Source organism: Nyctereutes procyonoides, unplaced genomic scaffold, assembly GCF_905146905.1.
Source record: "Nyctereutes procyonoides isolate TBG_1078 unplaced genomic scaffold, NYPRO_anot_genome, whole genome shotgun sequence".
Classification (NCBI taxonomy): domain Eukaryota; kingdom Metazoa; phylum Chordata; class Mammalia; order Carnivora; family Canidae; genus Nyctereutes; species Nyctereutes procyonoides.
Window position 1 is genome coordinate 4,627,583 of NW_026575029.1, and position 17,545 is coordinate 4,645,127.

The following is a 17,545-nucleotide window of genomic DNA, read 5'->3' on the forward strand; positions in this document are numbered from 1 at the left end:
TTTTAGACAGAAGGACACCTACAACCTGAAAATAAAAGGTTGGAGAACCATTTACCATTCAAATGGTTCTCAAAATATACCCTAAAAACTATAGAACACTTCTGAAAGAAATTGAGGAAGACACAAAGAGATGGAAAAATATTCCATGCTCATGGATTGGCAGAATTAATATTGTGAAAATGTCAATGTTACCCAGGGCAATTTACACGTATAATGCAATCCCTATCAAAATACCATGGACTTTCTTCAGAGACTTAGAACAAATTATTTTAAGATTTGTGTGGAATCAGAAAAGACCCCAAACAGCCAGGGGAATTTTAAAAAAAGAAAACCGTATCTGGGGGCATCACAATGCCAGATTTCAGGTTGTACTACAAAGCTGTGTTCATCAAGACAGTGTGGTACTGGCACAAAAACAGACATATAGATCAATGGAACAGAACAGAGAACCCAGAAGTGGACCCTGAACTTTATGCTCAACTAATATACGATAAAGGAGGAAAGACGATCCACTAGAAGAAAGACAGTCTCTTCAATAAATGGTGCTGGGAAAATTGGACATCCACATGCAGAAGAATGAAACTGGACCACTCTCTTGCACCATACACAAAGATAAACTCAAAATAGATGAAAGATCTAAATGTGAGACAAGATTCCATCAAAATCCCAGAGGAGAACTCAGGCAACACCCTTTTTGAACTTGGCCACAGTAACCGGAGAAGGACAAACAGTGTATGTTCTCATTCATTTGGGGAATATGAATAATAGCGAAAGGGAATATAAGGGAAGGGAGAAGAAATGTGTGAGAAATATCAGAAAGGGAGACAGAACATAAAGACTTCTAACTCTGGGAAATGAACTAGGGGTGGTGGAGGGGGAGGAGGGTGGGGGGTGGGGGTGAATGGGTGACGGGCACTGAGGGGTACACTTGACGGGATGAGCACTGGGTGTTATTCTGTATGTTGGTAAATCGAACACCAATAAAAATTAATTTATAAAAAAAAAAGAACTTGTATATAAAACATAAAATGCTCAAAACTCCATAATCAAAAGATAAACTACTCAAAAAATGAGTTAAAGGGCAGCCTGGATGGCTCAGCAGTTTAGCACCCCCTTCAGCCCAGGGCATGATCCTGGAGACCCGGAATTGAGTCCCACGTCAGGCTCCCTGCATGGAGCCTGCTTCTCCCTCTGCCTGTGTCTCTGCCTCTGTGTGTGTGTGTCTCTCTGGAATAAATAAAATCTTTAAAAATAAATAAATAAATAAACAAACAAATAAATAAACAGTTAAAGATACTTTACTAAAGAAGACAAATGGATAGCATATAAATACATTAAATAGATTCTCAACATCACTAGTCATTAGGGAAATGCAAATAGAAACCATAATGAGATACCACTATATACATACTAGCATGGCTAAAATTTGGAAGACTGGCAATACTAAGTTCTAATAAGAATGCAGGGCATGCAAGATTATATAGCTTCTTCGGAGAACAGTTTTGAGAGATTCTCTTTCTTTTTTGTATATTTTTTTATTGAAGTTTGATTTGCCAGCATTAAGTATAACACCCAGTGCTCATCCCATCAAGTGCCCCCCTCAGTGCCCATTACCCAGTCACCCTGTCCCTCTGTCCCCCCGCCCACCTCCTCTTCCACTACCCCTTGTTCATTTCCCAGAGTTAGGAGTCTAGTTTGAGAGATTCTTATAAAGTCAAACACACACATACATTTTCTATATGACCCACAAGCCCACTCCTATTATTTAACCAAGAGAAAGGAAGACATGTATTCATACAAACACTTACCTGTAAATATTTCTAGAAGCTTTATTCATAGTAGCCTCAAACTGGAAACAATTCAAATGTTCTTTATCTGGGAAATGGATAAGCCAACAGTGGTGTACCTATGCAAAGGAATATACTCAGCCATAAAAAAGATCAATCTATTCATACCCACAGCAACATGGATGAAATAAAAAGCTTTATGTTAAGTGAAGTTAGCCAGATGCCAAAGGTTATACATTATATTATTCCATTTATGTTACATTCTTTAAAAGGCAAAAAGATAGAGGGAAAAATCAGATTAATAATCGTCAAGGTCCAGAACCAAGGAAAAGGCTTGACTGGTAAAAGGTCCAGAAGAACTTTTTGGGGTGCTGGAATCAGCCATGTAATTTGTCAAGACTCACGAAACTGGACTGCAAAGGGTGAATTTTATTTTTATATGTTATACCTTTATACCTTTGACTTTAAAATAAATGTAAAAAAAAAAAGCTAACAGGGGGAAGAAAAGAACAAAGGCAGAGAGACATTAAGAGGACAGAAGAAGGGACAAAGCATAAGCCAGGGCAGAGACTGTTAAGCTAAAGGCATAGGGTTATAACCACGCCCCCCCGCCCCCCCGGCCCCCCCCCCCACCCCCCGTCTTTGGAATTGGAGACACCTGATCCTGAATAATGGCTTTGCCATTTATTAGTGTGAGAACTTAGGCAAGTTAGTTAACTTCTGTAGTCCTGTTCATTCATCTGTAAAATGAGGGTGATAATAGTACCCATCAGTGAATGCTTTGGACGATGTCTACAGAAGAAATCACGTATTTTTCGAGTAGAGCTTAAAACGTTAAAGTGTTGTGATATGATCTTGTGATAGGATCTTGGAAATGAGGGGGTAGAGGGAGATAAGGCCGATGCATGGGTTTGGACTCAGGTGATTGACTGCCACCAGCTGACATACAGATCTGGAGGGCAGACAATGAGTCCAAGTTTAAACGAGATTGCAGAGCCGCTCTGACAGTCCTCTCGGTGAGCCTTCTGCTAAGAGCTGCATATAAGCATCGAGACCGCAGTGTAAAGTGAAAGGCTGTAGTCGGTGATCTAACTTTCAGAGCAAAGAGATTAAAAAAAAAAAATCACAACATAGAAAATGCATTTTTAATTTGGGTTCGTGTTGAACATGTATCTAGGGGTTCATTTTATTGGGTGTATACCCACGCCAACTATTGTTATCATAACTCCTTGTGTCTTTGTGCTGAAATACAGTAGGCACTCAAAAAATGTTTGTTGAATGAATCTGTTGATTACTCTGACTACATATAGGCAGCTAAGACCTCTTTAAATTCATGGTGTCACATGGAAGGATGGCAGGAGATGGTGCTTGCTTGCTACTTGGAGACTTTGCATTGAACTGATGGTTTCCTTTTATCATTTCTTCCCCAAATTATCTCTTAAATGCAGCTGCAGTACTGCTTTATGCATTCATTGCATTTTTTATTGCATTGGCAGTTAGAACCTTGTAGGAAAGACCAGAATCTTCTCTGAATTTTTTTTTTTTAAATGTTCCTTTTGTGACTTTGGCAACAGGTCCTGGAAGTGTCACAGGGAGAATAAGTTTGAGGATCACTACTTTATGGCCGAAAACTATTTTAGCTCATTGTTACCAGCTCAGTCTGCCTTGGGCACCAAAGTATTATGTTCCTAATCCTGCAGGAGCCTGCAAATTCAATTAAAATCTGGTGCGACTTCCTGAAAATCACCAGTTAGGATGACTGCATTCCCTTAATTGGGCAGGATAGCGCATGTCCTAAAACTTGCTGCTGTATCTTATTAGTAGCTATTTCTTACCACCCACAGTCCAAGAAAAAAGTCCTTGTTCTGTGGTCATCGTTTCTTCTGTAGACCTTTTCGCTCACACTGTGTGTTTTCTCGGTGCCTTGTGCATGGAGCAGGTTGCCTTTGAATGTCATGGTTATTGAGCAAATTTGAAAATAAGTGGGTTTGTAGGAGTCAGAGTGAGAAGTTAACGGACTGTAGGAGGCATGAGTCATAGCTGCTCTGAGCTTCAGAAACAGCTCAGCTTGGCCAGCTGTGGGCATTTGCTTCACCGTTTTAGCAAGTGAATCTATCCGTACTCCCCCAAAAGGGGTAGGACACGAATGAGTTGGGAAGTCCTGAGTAGGAAAGTCCACATTTAAAAACTGTCCCTTAGTATCTCAGTTTCACTCAAGGATAGTCTTTACGGACTGGTCATCACCCTGAGCTCACCAAAGTGGAGGCAGGTGGAGGCAGGAATACAAAAAGTCTCACTTTTTCTGGTAGGGATGCACCAAAGGATCTGCTGATACTGCATATTCAAAACTAGGACATCCTTAATGCTTCATCCTTTTTCTCAATTCCGACATCAAAAAATTCACATGTACGTTTCTGCACCGCGCCCGCCAATGTGTTAGAAGGAAAAAGTTTGTAATGAAAAGAAGCTGAAAAAAGAGGCATAGCAATGTGGCTAGGTTCCATTTGTACCACAGTGATCGCACTAGAAAGAAGCTCAGACATGCCAGGATGCAGAGAGAAGAAAAGGCAAGCAGCTTCAGATTGGATCAACCACTCAGCATAACAAGGACATCTTTAAGAGGGAGTTGTCCCAAGAGACTCCTGGATCTCATGGCTCCCTGAAGAATGGCGTGGCCGTGATCCTGGTGAGGCTATGAAGTTAGGTAAAGAGCAGGGGAGTAGATGGAGGAATGTTCCTTTTTCCCTTGCTCCATTGCCTTCCCTCTTTTCTGTGTCCTCTGTGTACCTTATGAGGATCCCAAATCGTCACCCCATTATGGTTGAAGGACTCTACTGTAAAAGGCCCTTCAGCTCTTGGGCAAATGCAGTAAGTTAAAGACACTCTACATATGCTTTTGAGTCACAGTTCTGAGTTAAGCTATTTGCTCTTGGGATCCCAGTGTCCAACTCTGGGAAACTCTGAAGGCTCTCACACCACTGTGTCAAAAAGCTGCTTGGCACTAAAGGAACATAGGTAAATACGAGCTAGCACTCATATGAGAAAACCCAGCAAGGTTGGCTTTATCAAGCCCACATCTGGTTTCCTGTGAACATTACAATATGACAAATCCCAAGGTCTCTTGTTCTGAATGAGACCCTCAGGTTTGGGACAAGGAGAGAAGTCAGCTGTAGCATCTCTGTGCACCAAATCCTCGGGAGGAACCTTACATCCTAGTTCCCAAAGGTCACCTCAGTCAAGGACATCTTGGTTTGGTGAAAAGCAAATATTTTTCTAAAGGTTGCCACTTGCCACCTGGGTCCCATCTGGGAGGAGAAAAATTAAATTGATACCTATGACAACCCAGTGGCAAAAACAAAACCTTGACATTTTGTTTCTATTCTATTTTTATGACAGAAACAAAAGCAAGAAAGCGGGTTTCAATAGATAATAGAAGACTATGACAGTCATACCCGTTATGTCTTTTTCTAATTCTAGAATCTATAACCATTACTCAAATATTCCTCCAGAACACAACTAAACACCATTATTTTAAACTTAATGTCATTGATATTTGGTGCAAGTATTTGGAATGTAACCAACTCTAGTGTGGTCCATCCTAAACATTTTTATTTTTAAGATTTCATGTATTTATTTGGCACACGGCGGGGAGAGAGTGCAAGCAGGGGGAGGGGAAGAGGGAAAGGGAGAAACAGACTCCCCATGGAGCAGGGAGCCCAACGTGGGGCTCCATCCCAGGATTATTAGCCTAGCAATAATCCAGGGTCTAATGGCAGCTGGAATAGAAATGCGTGGATAGAAAAGGACACAGGATATGAGGTATATCTGCTGGGACCTCTCTCATCCCATGGGTTCCACTAATCTAGCTTGCCAAGTCAGGTTGGGTTCAACTAATCTGGCTTGCCAGGAGGATACACCCTTCCCCCATCTGTGGGTGCCCCTCCCAGAATGGTGTTACAACCTTACAATCATGTATTTTTAGAATTTGAAGGAAAAACTTGAATTCAGATGGAAGAAATTTTATAAAGGAAATCCTCCCTAAAGTTATGGTGTTCACTAATTACCTCATTCAACCAACAACTTATTGTCTATCCGCGATGCATACTACTTGTTAGTCAGCCATTCACTTCCAGATGTTGACCATTCGATAACAGCACAGAAAAATCCACAAACTTTTCCCTCTCGTTTCGCCTGGAGGGAATGAGGGCTTTGTACTCTCCCGGCATGCAGGTGTTTCCTTATTCAGAAGGAAGGCTGAAGGCTGCTCCAAACAGAGAGCTTTGTCATCTCAAGAACAGCTTCTTTTAGAGCAACTCTACTAACTCGTTGTCCCTTTTTTCTCACATTCAAAAGTGACTCTATAGGTCTGGGGCTTAATTGGAGAAACATTTAAATTCCACTGATAGGTGGCCCTTCACTGGTTCTTGGAAGTGGAAAATATTTTGCTTTGGTTTTGAAGTAGCTCCAGGGACAATGTACAACATTCAACCTCTTGCAGCGAGTGGTCAAGCAGCTGCAGGTTATTACAGGAGCTGGAGAATATTCTGTATTTAAAATGAACTCTCTACACCTTACAGCAGCTGCAAAAGCATCTATGCAGGAGGAGAAAATGGCTCCCATGAACAAGGGCCTTGGAAATGCTACACACCAGGACAAAGCCCTCCTGCTGTCAGGCAGGGTGAAATGTGCCTGCATCCCGCAATCATTCCATGCGAAATCTCTAATTAAATTTACTTATTTGGGTCTCCAAATTTTCTTCTCCAAGCAAGCACAAGGGTTTGCTTGCCATCCGCCTACTCTTGCTTTTGAAAAAGCCGGTCACGTGATGAACCATAACTATTAATGAAGATACTCATTAGACAAAGTAATATATATTTAGAATATTCATCCCTGCTGAACTTTCCTGCATTAGCATCAAAATGGTTGGAAAGATAAAAAGCCATAAGAATTCCAGATAGGGCTTTAATCCTAAAGCATAGAAAACCCACTTAATTATATTTCCAGGCCACTCGAGGGCATATTTCTCTTGCCCTGCAAAAATATAATCCTGGTCCCTAAGAATCTTACACCTGACATTTCTCTTGATTTAATTAGATACAAGAAAGGAACAAAGCCACATTTAAATGAATGAACATGAATGCCTAATTATTTGTGTTGCAAATGACTGCATGTTTTCCTTACATTTGTGTGGCTTGCCAAGTCTTTCACAGTATTTTTAGCTATATTATCTTATTTGAATTTCACAGCGATCTTGTGAAGAAGACAGGTGACAAAAGGGACTGTCACCATTTTGCAGGTGAGGAAATTGAGGCCCCAAGAAGGCTCGGGGCTGAGGGCTGGCAGTGGAGCTGTGCACCGAAAGCAAGGATTTCATCTTTGCTGCTCTCCAGCAGGAAGTGGGGCAGTTTGTCAGCACAGCTAATGGTGGTGTGTGAGCCCCGTGTATAAATATGGAGGGGGAAAGTGGCCAAACGATGAGGAAAGTGGACTAAGGGAGGGGGAGCGGTGAGAATAAGTGAAGACATTATACTAAAGTGTGTTTCAGAGAGGCAACATCAGCCCCATGTGCCACAGGGCGGGAAAATCCCAAATGAGCAACTATAATGCATGTTAACCTCATGATTTCCCAAAATATGGTTTGTGAGAATTCTTTGGGTGGCACCCAACCTAGTCACTAGGCGTTGCTTCTAGCAGATTCTGAGGTCAGTGCAGGGGGGTGGGGGGAGCAACAAGACGCAACTTTGAGATCAAGTTAACCTCTGGGACTAAGAGAGGATGTATCAATAGAGAGTGAGTGCAGCCAGACTCAGGAAGGTCAGTAAATCATTGACTAAGGAAGTAGAGGTGCCCCACACTAACCAACGTTGCATCAGGACCTACCCAGACCAAGCGTCCTGAGTGTTATTACCATGGGGGAATGGGAATCGGTTGTGTTTGCTCTCTGTAGGGAGGGACAGATGTTAATAGGAGAGGCAGGGCTGAAAGAAACGCTCTTAAGCAAGGATCCAGGCAGCTGAATTCAGCCCTGGGGCTTGGGGAGGGCAGGAGAAGTAAGAGGCTGTCACGGATCCCCTCTCGTGAGTGAGCAGGACTCACTGAGCCCGGGGTGCTGGGATTTCATGCTCCCCAGGTGAACTGGATGTCTGGAAGGGGCTGCTGGAGACAGAGGAGCCTTTGGGAAGACTTATTCCCCTTAATGAAGTAATAAACTGGTGTTCTGGTTTATATTTCAGGTCTTTGGGGATAGCTGGTGTGAGCCTGTCCTCCCCCCATGCAGCCAATTCCGGGGTTTCTGGAGCAGCAAAACAGAACTCTGATCTTTCAACGTGATGAGTGTGCCAAGGCCCTTTGCCCATTCTGAACTTCCTGCCTGGTACCAGCCAGTCTTCCTGGACCACAGCCCACTGATTTCCCTTTGTGACAGTGGACATAGTGCTTTTTTTTTTTTCTTTTGTGTTTTAAATGAGTAACTTACTTGTGGCATGCGGGGCAGGAATCTGGTTCAAGGGCAGTGGCTGCCTCATGCTGGCATTAGAAAGAATTCGGATTGTAGTCTTGGTGTTCTCAGTAGCCATGGCTTTGATATTTCCAACTAAGCACCCTCAGCCTAGGTTCCTCATTGATTTAGTGAAGGGATTTCATGAGATGCCTTTTGTAATTTGCCCAAGGTCACTTACTGATCGGTGACAAATGGGCCTTTAGTCCATTACCCTTCCACTACCTGAGTCTACTTCTTTCCACATAAATTGGGGAGTAAAGCCCAGGTTGGAGGAAGGGTTCCAAGAGGATAATAAGTTGTTGGAAGTGGATTTCCCTTCTTCACTAGGTTGGAATCAGGGTAGATTATGCATACACTTGTTACCTACAAGAAGGCCTTGCCCATAAATGATCAATTCAACTACAACTCTCAACTTTCTCCATCTTGCTGGACACATACAGAAAATAATAACGATAGAAAATATTTGAAAAAAAAAGAAAAAGAAAATATTTGTATATTGCCTGCTGGGGTAAATGCATGGGGCTGACATGGCCACCCACAAGGATGAGGGAGTCAATATTTTGGCCCACCTGTACCCCATCTGCTCAAGCGCACTGGTTGGAATGTTCCATCAAAAGCCATCTCAAACCAGGGTGTTATGAGAAGTAAAGCCAGATTCTGTTATCTTCTCTTAGGGTCTGTCTCAGATCAGTAGGATAATGTTTTCTCATTCAAGGGCTGTTGGTAGGGAAGAACATGCTGCTTTGGTTTGGTGTCTTTCTGTAAAACGGGGCCACACTCTACAGATTGTTGATTTCTACTGTCTTGCTTCTTTAGTTATGGCTTTTCTCTACTTCTGTCCTGGCTCTCATCTTCTTTCAGCATGATCTATTTAATCGTATGGCATGCTTTGTTCCTTAAAGGATTACCATCCTAACAGAGGTCAGGAAGCCAACTTCTGTCATTCAACATTCTATCAATGTTGTATGTACCATTGAAAGCACAATCATCCAGAGAGAAATTTCTTCCTGAAATACGCTCAGAATTTTAGGCCTCATCTTCAAGGCTCACGGTTTTGCATTATTATTATTAGATATATAACTGACTTGAATATTACGGTTCTGAGAGCAGAGGTGTAAGATCAGTATCCATTAGTCCAGTTAGGACTTTTTTTTCCCCTCTTGTTCACTTTTTTGATCAAGTATAGATTACATACAGTAAAGTGCGAGCACGTTTTTTGTACAACACCTTGGAGCTCCACACACATCTGTAGCCCTTCGCAGGACTTTTCTACTTCCTCACAAGCATTAGGCACTGTCTGTGGTCTACCGTCATTTTCCACTTCTCACCGCCTGAGCTTTATATCTTTCCCTCTATTTCTTGGAAAGCTGTGTCTATTTTTCCTATGTTTTTGTCATTTCCCTTTTATTTCCACTTTTCTCTTCTTCTGATTTTTCTCTTTTCCTCTTAGGATTTATTCTGCATTTTCCACAACATTTCTTTAGATTTCTGTAAATTCTGATAATTACAACAATTATACTCATTATTCTCTCTCACTTTCGCAAGGGGCTGCTAAGCTTCTGACCTCTGTAGGCTTATTATCCCCAAGTCATGACAGGCCCTCCTTCCTGCTCTGCTGGTCCCACACCTGAAGGGTGAGGCTTGAGGGTGGATCTTGCAGGCAATTCTTAATGTCGCTGTCTGGGCTATGGGGTTTCCCATTCAATGAGGATCAAGATGAGAAGTGTGAGAACAACAGGGTGACAAGACTTTGGCAATCAATATGTAGGGCTGGCTGTTCCAAGTGGGAGGTAGGAGAATAGATTTGGGGAAAGTCCAAGAGCTGATGACCAAGAAACTGGAACAGCTGTTTTTATGGTTCCTGTTCCAGTTACTTATTGCCATATGACAAACCACCCCAACTTGAGTGGCATAAAACAATAAAAAATATTTATTATTATCTTTTTAAAAATTATTATTATCTTTTATAATTGTAGGGGCTGATTTGGCTTTGGTAGGCGGTTCTGGCTTGGGGTCTTCCATGTGCTTGAAGTCTGGTGGTGGCTGGGACTGGACTCTGAGGTTAACACTGGCTGTCAGCACTGAATTTCAGCTGGGGCAGCCATGAAACACTCATGTGCGGCTTCTGCATGTGCTGTGGACTTCCACACAGCATGGTGGCTGGGCTCCAAAAGCACATGTCCACACAGCATGGTGTCTGGGCCCCAACAGCCCATGTCCACACAGCATGGCAGCTGGGCCCCAACAGCACATGTCCACATAGCATGGCGGCTGGGCTTCAACAGCACACGTCCAAAGAAAGAGCCAGGAGCAAATTGCATTGCCTTTTATGATCGAGCTTTGGAAGTTACATAGCATCATTTCTGCCATACCGTATTAGTTGATGTAGTCACAAAGGTCCACCCAGATTCAAGGGGAAGAGATACAGACTTCACTTCTTAAGGAGAGATGATAAAAGATGTCAAAAGAGCACACAGGATGGGAGATACTCTGATGGTCATCTCTAGGTGATAAAGTCTGCCACAGTCTGCCCTCTGGCCACAATGACTCATACCCCTCCCACAGCAAAGTACAATCACCCCCTCCCCAAGAAGCCTGTCTCAATGCTTCGTGGAATCAGGGCTGGTCGGAAGGAAAGAAAAACTCAGGATTTCCCTCATGACTCTCTCTTTCAGGCACAGACTCCCCTTCCTTTTTTTTTTTTTTTTTTTTTTAAGATATATATAGAGAGAGCCTGCCCAAGCAGGGCTAAGGAGCAGAGGGAGAGGGAGAGAGAATCCGAAGCAGACCCTGCTGAGCACAGAGTCCTACGTGGGGCTCGATCTCATGACCCTGAGGTCATGACCTGGGCCAAAATCAAGAGTCAGACCCTCAACAGACTGAGCCATCCAGGTACCCCACCCTCTGTATTCTTTTGATCAGGAAGAGAAGGTTTCTCTTGCATCTTTTTCTGTTTGTGCAACTTAAACCATTTCAAATTTCAAGTTGTCATGAGTTTATGCCAAGAGATGTGAAAGGAAAAACACTCCAGACTTCTCACCACCTTATTGGTCTTTCTTGGAGTTTTGATCCCATTCCCCAACCCTCCTGCTATTATTATTACCTTTCAGAGTTCTCCTTAGTGCTTTATGTGTTCTATCTAGTGTTTTTAGATGTAACCAGTGGGAGAGACGCAATGGAATCTGCTTGCTCCATCTTTACTGGAACCAGATCCAGAAGCCCTTTCTTAATTTTAGATTTGTTTGCCATCTGGAAATGAGAAACCATTTTGTTTTCAAACTCAGCAAGTCCTGTCACCTTTATATTTAACTGTTTGCTCTTGAGCTTATCTTTATAACTCTCTCATTTTATTGTAGGCAGCTGGAAGAGGCCAGGTGGCACTTTCAACACGATGCCTGGAAATTTCCTCGGCCAGATCACACAGTTCATTGGTATATTTTCTATTTTCCAAGTTACCATGGGTGTCAATGTTGCTAAACCTCCCTCAAGCCGCTACATAAAAATGTCTCCTTTCTTTCAGGTTCCAATAATATTTTCCTCGCGTTTCTTCAAGTCTTTGCTGACAGACTTTTCAAGGCTGGTCCCCAAAGCCAGTGCACATGTTTTAGGTTTTTATTACAGCAGCAGCCACCCGAGTTCCAAAATCTGTATCAATTAAAGTTTGATTGGAGAAGCAAAACCACTTTGAGTGAAACAAGGAGTTTATTGTAGGGATTAGAATGTACATGATTATGGGAGCTGGTTAAGCAGTCTGTGCAATCTGTTGTCCCTGCCTCAAGACGTGGGTCTGAAGTCAGTAGGCGAGGCTTGCTTCAGGAGGGGAGGATGGATGCCAAGTGGAGCTGTGAGGAGAGGAGACACACTCTGGAACCTGCGCGGATGAGATGGGACCTCTATGTCCCACACTGCTCTGTAATGCCTCCTGTCCTCCTGACGTCCATGGCGAAGCAGACCTGCAGGACAGCTGGTGCACTTCATCACAGAGTTATTCACAAACCTATGATTCAGGGATGCTGGAGAAGCAGGGAGCCCGCAGATGCATGGCGTTGTGTGCGAGCTGCCACAGTGCAGGCCTTCACCGACCTTGGGCCACAGCCATGGCCGCCGCGTCACTTCCGCCTTCCAAAGGTTGCTCCCATTCTTGGGGAAATATAGTTCCAGCTTAGCTATATTGACGTGGTACAAAGCCACCACAGTCCCGGTGGCCCCAGCTGGGGATTAAGAGTACAGCCCGAGAATGTGCAGTGTTTGTGTGTAATGCCCACTCGAGCATTTGTGTGAGTCCGGTGCCAAGAACTCACACAAAGGTAGGGAAAGCTAGTGCTTACAAATCAGTGCTACTAGGTAACCAACACATAAAAAGGACTAAGTGCCTACAATAAATTTTAATAAAATAGTATTGAAATGATTATGGATGCTATTCCAGCATATTCCAAACTGATCATTAAGATATTAATAGGTTTTCTGCATTAGTTTGCTAGGGCTACCACAACAAAGTACCATAGACTCAGTGGCTTCAACAACAGAAATGTATTTTCTCACAGCTCTGGAGGCTCGAAGCCTGAGACCAAGGTGTTGGCGAGGTTGGTTTCTTCTGAGGCCTCTCTCCTTGGCTTGTAACCACTTTCTTGCTGTGTGTTCAAATGATCATGTCTCTGGTCCTGCACCTGTTTGGTATCTCTGTCTCCCTCCGGATGTCCTCTTTTTATATAGACACCAGTTGTTGTATTAGGGCCTGCTCTGATGACTCACCTTGAACTTAATTACTTCTCTAAAGGCCCTATCTCCAAGTACAGTCACATGTCACATTCTGAGGCACTGGAGGTTCAGATTTCAACTTATGAATTAGGAAGCCCATAACATTTTCTATTAGTACAATAAAGTTTGATAAACGCTACATGCCATATTTTCTTGGCAATTCACGAAGTACATTCGCAATGAAAGATTACACAAAGCCCAATATCTATCTTTTACACACCCTATTGTTTTATACATTATTGGTAATCCTAAATTGTCTTTCATCTTCTATGCATTGACTGGTGATATTGAGCTTCTGCACGGTGATCTTACCCACTGGCCAGTGCCAGCAGTAAGGAAGGGAAGGTGGACGTGAGACGGAGGACAGGACGCACAAACTGGACCCTAGGTCTATGGAGTTGGTCTGGTACTACCTCGAAGTCTTTATAGATGCTCAGTGAGTTTCTACAGAGGTCTGTGCAGTGGGAATTGGGTTTGTAAGGTGGGCGAGGGGATTGGGCTTTGATGGAACTCACTGCTCTGGAGGCTGGAAATCTGAGATCAGGTGTAAGCAAGGTTCGTTTCTTACATCTGTACCAAGGGGACCTTCCAGATTGCTAGAGGCCTGCAATTGCCTTGCTCACCTTCAGCTGCTAGCCAGGGTGGGCAACCTCTCACCTGGCCCAGCCTTTGCTCCTCACTTTGTTTTCCTGTTCTTTGTGGGTGAGAACCAGAGCAGAGCAGTGGTGTGACAGACAACTGGGCAAGGGTCCATCCAGGAAGGTGTGGGCAGGTGTGTGTGGGGGGTGGGTGATAGGGGTAACATTTCACACATGGAGGAGAGAGCCCCCCCCCCCCCCGCCATACCCTAGCCCTGACATCCCATGTCAACCATCGAAGCGTAACCCCTGCTTGGGCTTCTTCTGGGTGGTGGCCCCCTCTCTGCCTCTTACTCTTACCTCTCCATGCTCGGTTAGGCTTCTCGGGCTCAGGCTTTGGCTTTCCTTCCTGACTACCGTTAGGGTTGCTTCTCTAGGCCGGGGGCCCCACATCGAACAATTCTTGTGGCACCAGCTTTGTCTGATTAACTCAGACCACAGACACTTCAGTCTTCAGTGAAGTGAAGACCATCACTGGTATGATGGCACCTGAGGAAGCAGATGGTTCTGTCCATTCTCATCCACTCTCTCGTGAGTGATCTCCTAGACCCCAGAGAAGACTTGTCAGCTTCTGGTGCAAGTTGCTTTATGTGCTTATCTCTACCAACAAGAACCCCAAGAGATAGAGCATATTGTCCCAATTTCACAAATGAGAAAACTGGCTCCCAGAGAGCAGCTTCACATGGCTTAGAAAGCTCCAGAACGTTCACTTGGATCCACATCTCCTGACCCCAGGGACGGGGCCTTCATACAGGCTGTAGCAGATGTACAGGGTGATGCTAAAACCAGCTCATGGCCAGGCACTGTCCCCACTGTCTATGGATTTATTGCATTTTCCTCTCTATTCCAAATCATACTTTCTCTGGGTAGCCTCTGTCAGAATGCTCCGTGTGGGATTCAGTCCACTCAGTTACCCTGAAACACTGCCTGGGGCACGCTCCGTCCACCTCATTGCTTTGAGAAATATATTGTTTTTAAATGAAAACTGCCACATAAATGTGAGAGGAGGTACCACGTGTTTCTCTCCCCACTTGACCTTGATCTGTTATCTCTGTGGCTTTCTTTTTTAGAATCTCCCATCCTCATCTCTCCTTAGACAGGCTGCCCCTGCATCTTACTGAAGGTATTTGTGCTTTAAGTTGACAACCCCTAAGATCTTACATGTATCTTCCCTTTAACTATTTTCGAAAGTATTTATTTATTAGAGAGAGAGAGAGAGAATGAGTAGGAGGAGCAGAGGGAGAGAGAGAGAGAAAGTCTTAAGCAGACTCTGGGCTGAGCGTGGAGCCTGATGCAGGACTCGATCTCATGACCTGAGCCGAAACCAAGAGTTGGATGCTCAACAGACTGCACCACCAAAGCACCCCTTCTTTATCTATTTTAAGAACAAAATAATACATTTAAGAACATACCAATTGAATTAAAAAGTCTTAAAATCCACACAAAATTGTGGGAGTTGTCACAGTGGGATTTATTAAACAGAATATGGTGTTCTTGTTTTACGGTATTAAGAAAGGGCTCACGAAATACTTTCTATTCTTTAAGACTTAGTTTGCAAAGTAGTTTTATAAACATTTTCTCATTTGATCCTTAGGAATCTGAAAGAGGATTAGGCAAGTTGGTATTTACAGAAGAGGAAGCTTGCTCAGAGTGCGCCAGCAACTTGCGTGGTCCTGCAGCTGCTATGGAGAGAGGTCTCCTGATGGAAGATCCGTGCACTTTGACTACACCACAACCTCAGTGCGTTTACCTTTTATCCAGAGGGCTATGTCTTCTGTGCACCAGTGTGCTGTAATGATAGAAATCTCATCCTCCTTTGCATTCCCACATCCATAAATGACACCAAGAACTCTGGCCTGTGCACCTGCATTGTTGGCTATAACGGGACGGAGTTGTGACTGAAATGGCTCGAGAAGAGTCTGAAGCCTCCTGTGTTCTGTCAAGTCTGGGGGATGGGACACACAATCTCTCCTCCAGCATCTTAGAACCCCGGGTGGTTCAGGCAAGGGACATCCATTCATGCAACTGCAGGGGGAATCACCAGGTCCGTGGAGTGGAGAGCCCCCCCCCCCACCTCCAAAAAGCTTCTTGTTCCCTTGCTGCTGCCAGACAGGAAAGGAAGACTCTGAAACCCAATCTCTCTATCCAGGGATCGGAGACTGACCCTTTCATAGGTGAGAGATACAATCTAACAGTACGTGACTTTCTGCTGGTTTTGCCCAGGAGACCTTATGAGAACACAGCAGCCACACAGAGCTGGAGAATATTCCAGGAGGCGAGCACAGAGAATAGAAAGCCCTGAGGCACAAATGAACAGAGAGAGTCTTAGAAACAGAAAGACCAGTGTGATGCTTTTTGGGTCTCGCAAACTTTTCTTGCCAAGGACCACCTAGTAAATATCTTAAGCCTTTGTGAGCTGCTCAGTCTTCGCTGCAGCTACTTAGCTCTCTGTGGCACAAAAACCGCCCTGGATAATAATACATACGCGAGTGAGCATGGCTGCGTTCCAATAAAACTTTATTTATGGACCTTGATATTTGAATTGCATATCATTTCCATGTGTCACCAAATCTTGTTCTTTTTCTGATTCTTTCCAACCTTTTAAAAATGTAAACACCACTCTTAGCTCACGGGCTGCTCAAAAACAGGTGGTCTGCTGTTTGCCTGTGGCCTGCAGCATGCTGACCCCTGAGCCAAAGCTTCATGAGTGAGTGGGAGAGAGAGTGGTTGTCCCAGAGGAAGTGAGAGAGACCGCTAAGTAGGTGCGGGCCAGACTACATGCAGAGGTTTTGTAGGCCATTGAAGGGAGTGTGGATTTTATTCTAATTGCTGTGGGAAATGCCTAAAGGGGCTTAGGCAGGAAAGAGCCACGATCTATTTTAATCACTCTCCGGTGCATCTGAGTCCAGAATGGGCTGTCAGGGAACCAAAGTAGAAGCAGGGATACTAGTAAGGAGCCTTCTTCAGCAGACCAGGTGGAGATGATAAAATACTGAAGTGGAATTAGAGCCTCAACCTCAAAGGGAATGACCTCTCAGGGCAATAGGGTGTTTCAGCATCTAGCAGAGCACCTGGGAAGTAATAGCTACTCAGTAAATGTTAGTTCTGTACACTTCCTTCCTTCTCTGGTGGCCCAAAACCTGGGAATAGGGGTTTGGTCTAAGTCTTTCAGAAAAATGGGTCATTCTATGAAAAATAGGTCAGATAATATCATTAAAGTGCATGTTTAAGTTTTGTTAGAGTCTGTGATAGGAAACGTGTGTGTGTGGGGGGATGCTTGAGATGTGTACATCCCTATTTTCCCTATTGAGCCACATGAAATAGATAAAATGTTTCTACTGATTCAGGTTTATCAAGATCACCAGCCTTATTGTTGTTCTGAAAATGCATTTAATTTATTTAGTTGTCCTCATTAAAAGTATAAATATATCAAAAAGGTTTTTAAAGAATTATCCTTAGGTATATAGACAAACAACAACAACAACAACAACAACAAAGCAAAAACTAGTCTTTATGTGCTCTTGATCTTTCTGGCATTGAATGGGAATAGAGATGTAAAAAACACCAACGTTGGAAATTTGTCCGATAGTGATAATTTATCAGCTTGGGAAGGGGATAAATCACCTAGCATCCCGTATGGGACCACATAGGCCCATGAAGTTGAGAAAAGGTATGATAAAATGGTATAATAAAGGTATGATAAAATTCTGACCAATCCAGAACCTGGGTGTTAAGTGAAATAATGTAGACAGTTGGAGGGTTAAAGATCTTACATCTATTTGACTTTATGTACTTTGAAAGACAAGGGTAATTAATCAATAATTAGTAACTCTCTATATATACAATAGCAAAAGCATAAAAAT

The 17,545-nt window shown here is 43.5% G+C and overlaps 1 long non-coding RNA gene across 2 annotated transcripts in view; it reads left to right on the plus strand.

The window, feature by feature from the left end:
- LOC129503579 (uncharacterized) overlaps positions 1-16,180 on the plus strand; it is a 46,805-nt gene extending 30,625 nt beyond the window's left edge. The window contains exons 1-4 of one of the 2 annotated variants that reach the window (XR_008663199.1): positions 11,034-11,178; positions 11,643-11,717; positions 11,807-13,480; positions 15,277-16,180. This is a non-coding gene — a long non-coding RNA (uncharacterized LOC129503579). Of the gene's footprint in view, positions 1-11,033; positions 11,179-11,642; positions 11,718-11,806; positions 13,481-15,276 lie in introns of those variants that run through there. The other variant, XR_008663198.1, reaches the window with a different exon arrangement.
- The last annotated feature ends 1,365 nt before the right edge of the window (positions 16,181-17,545 follow it).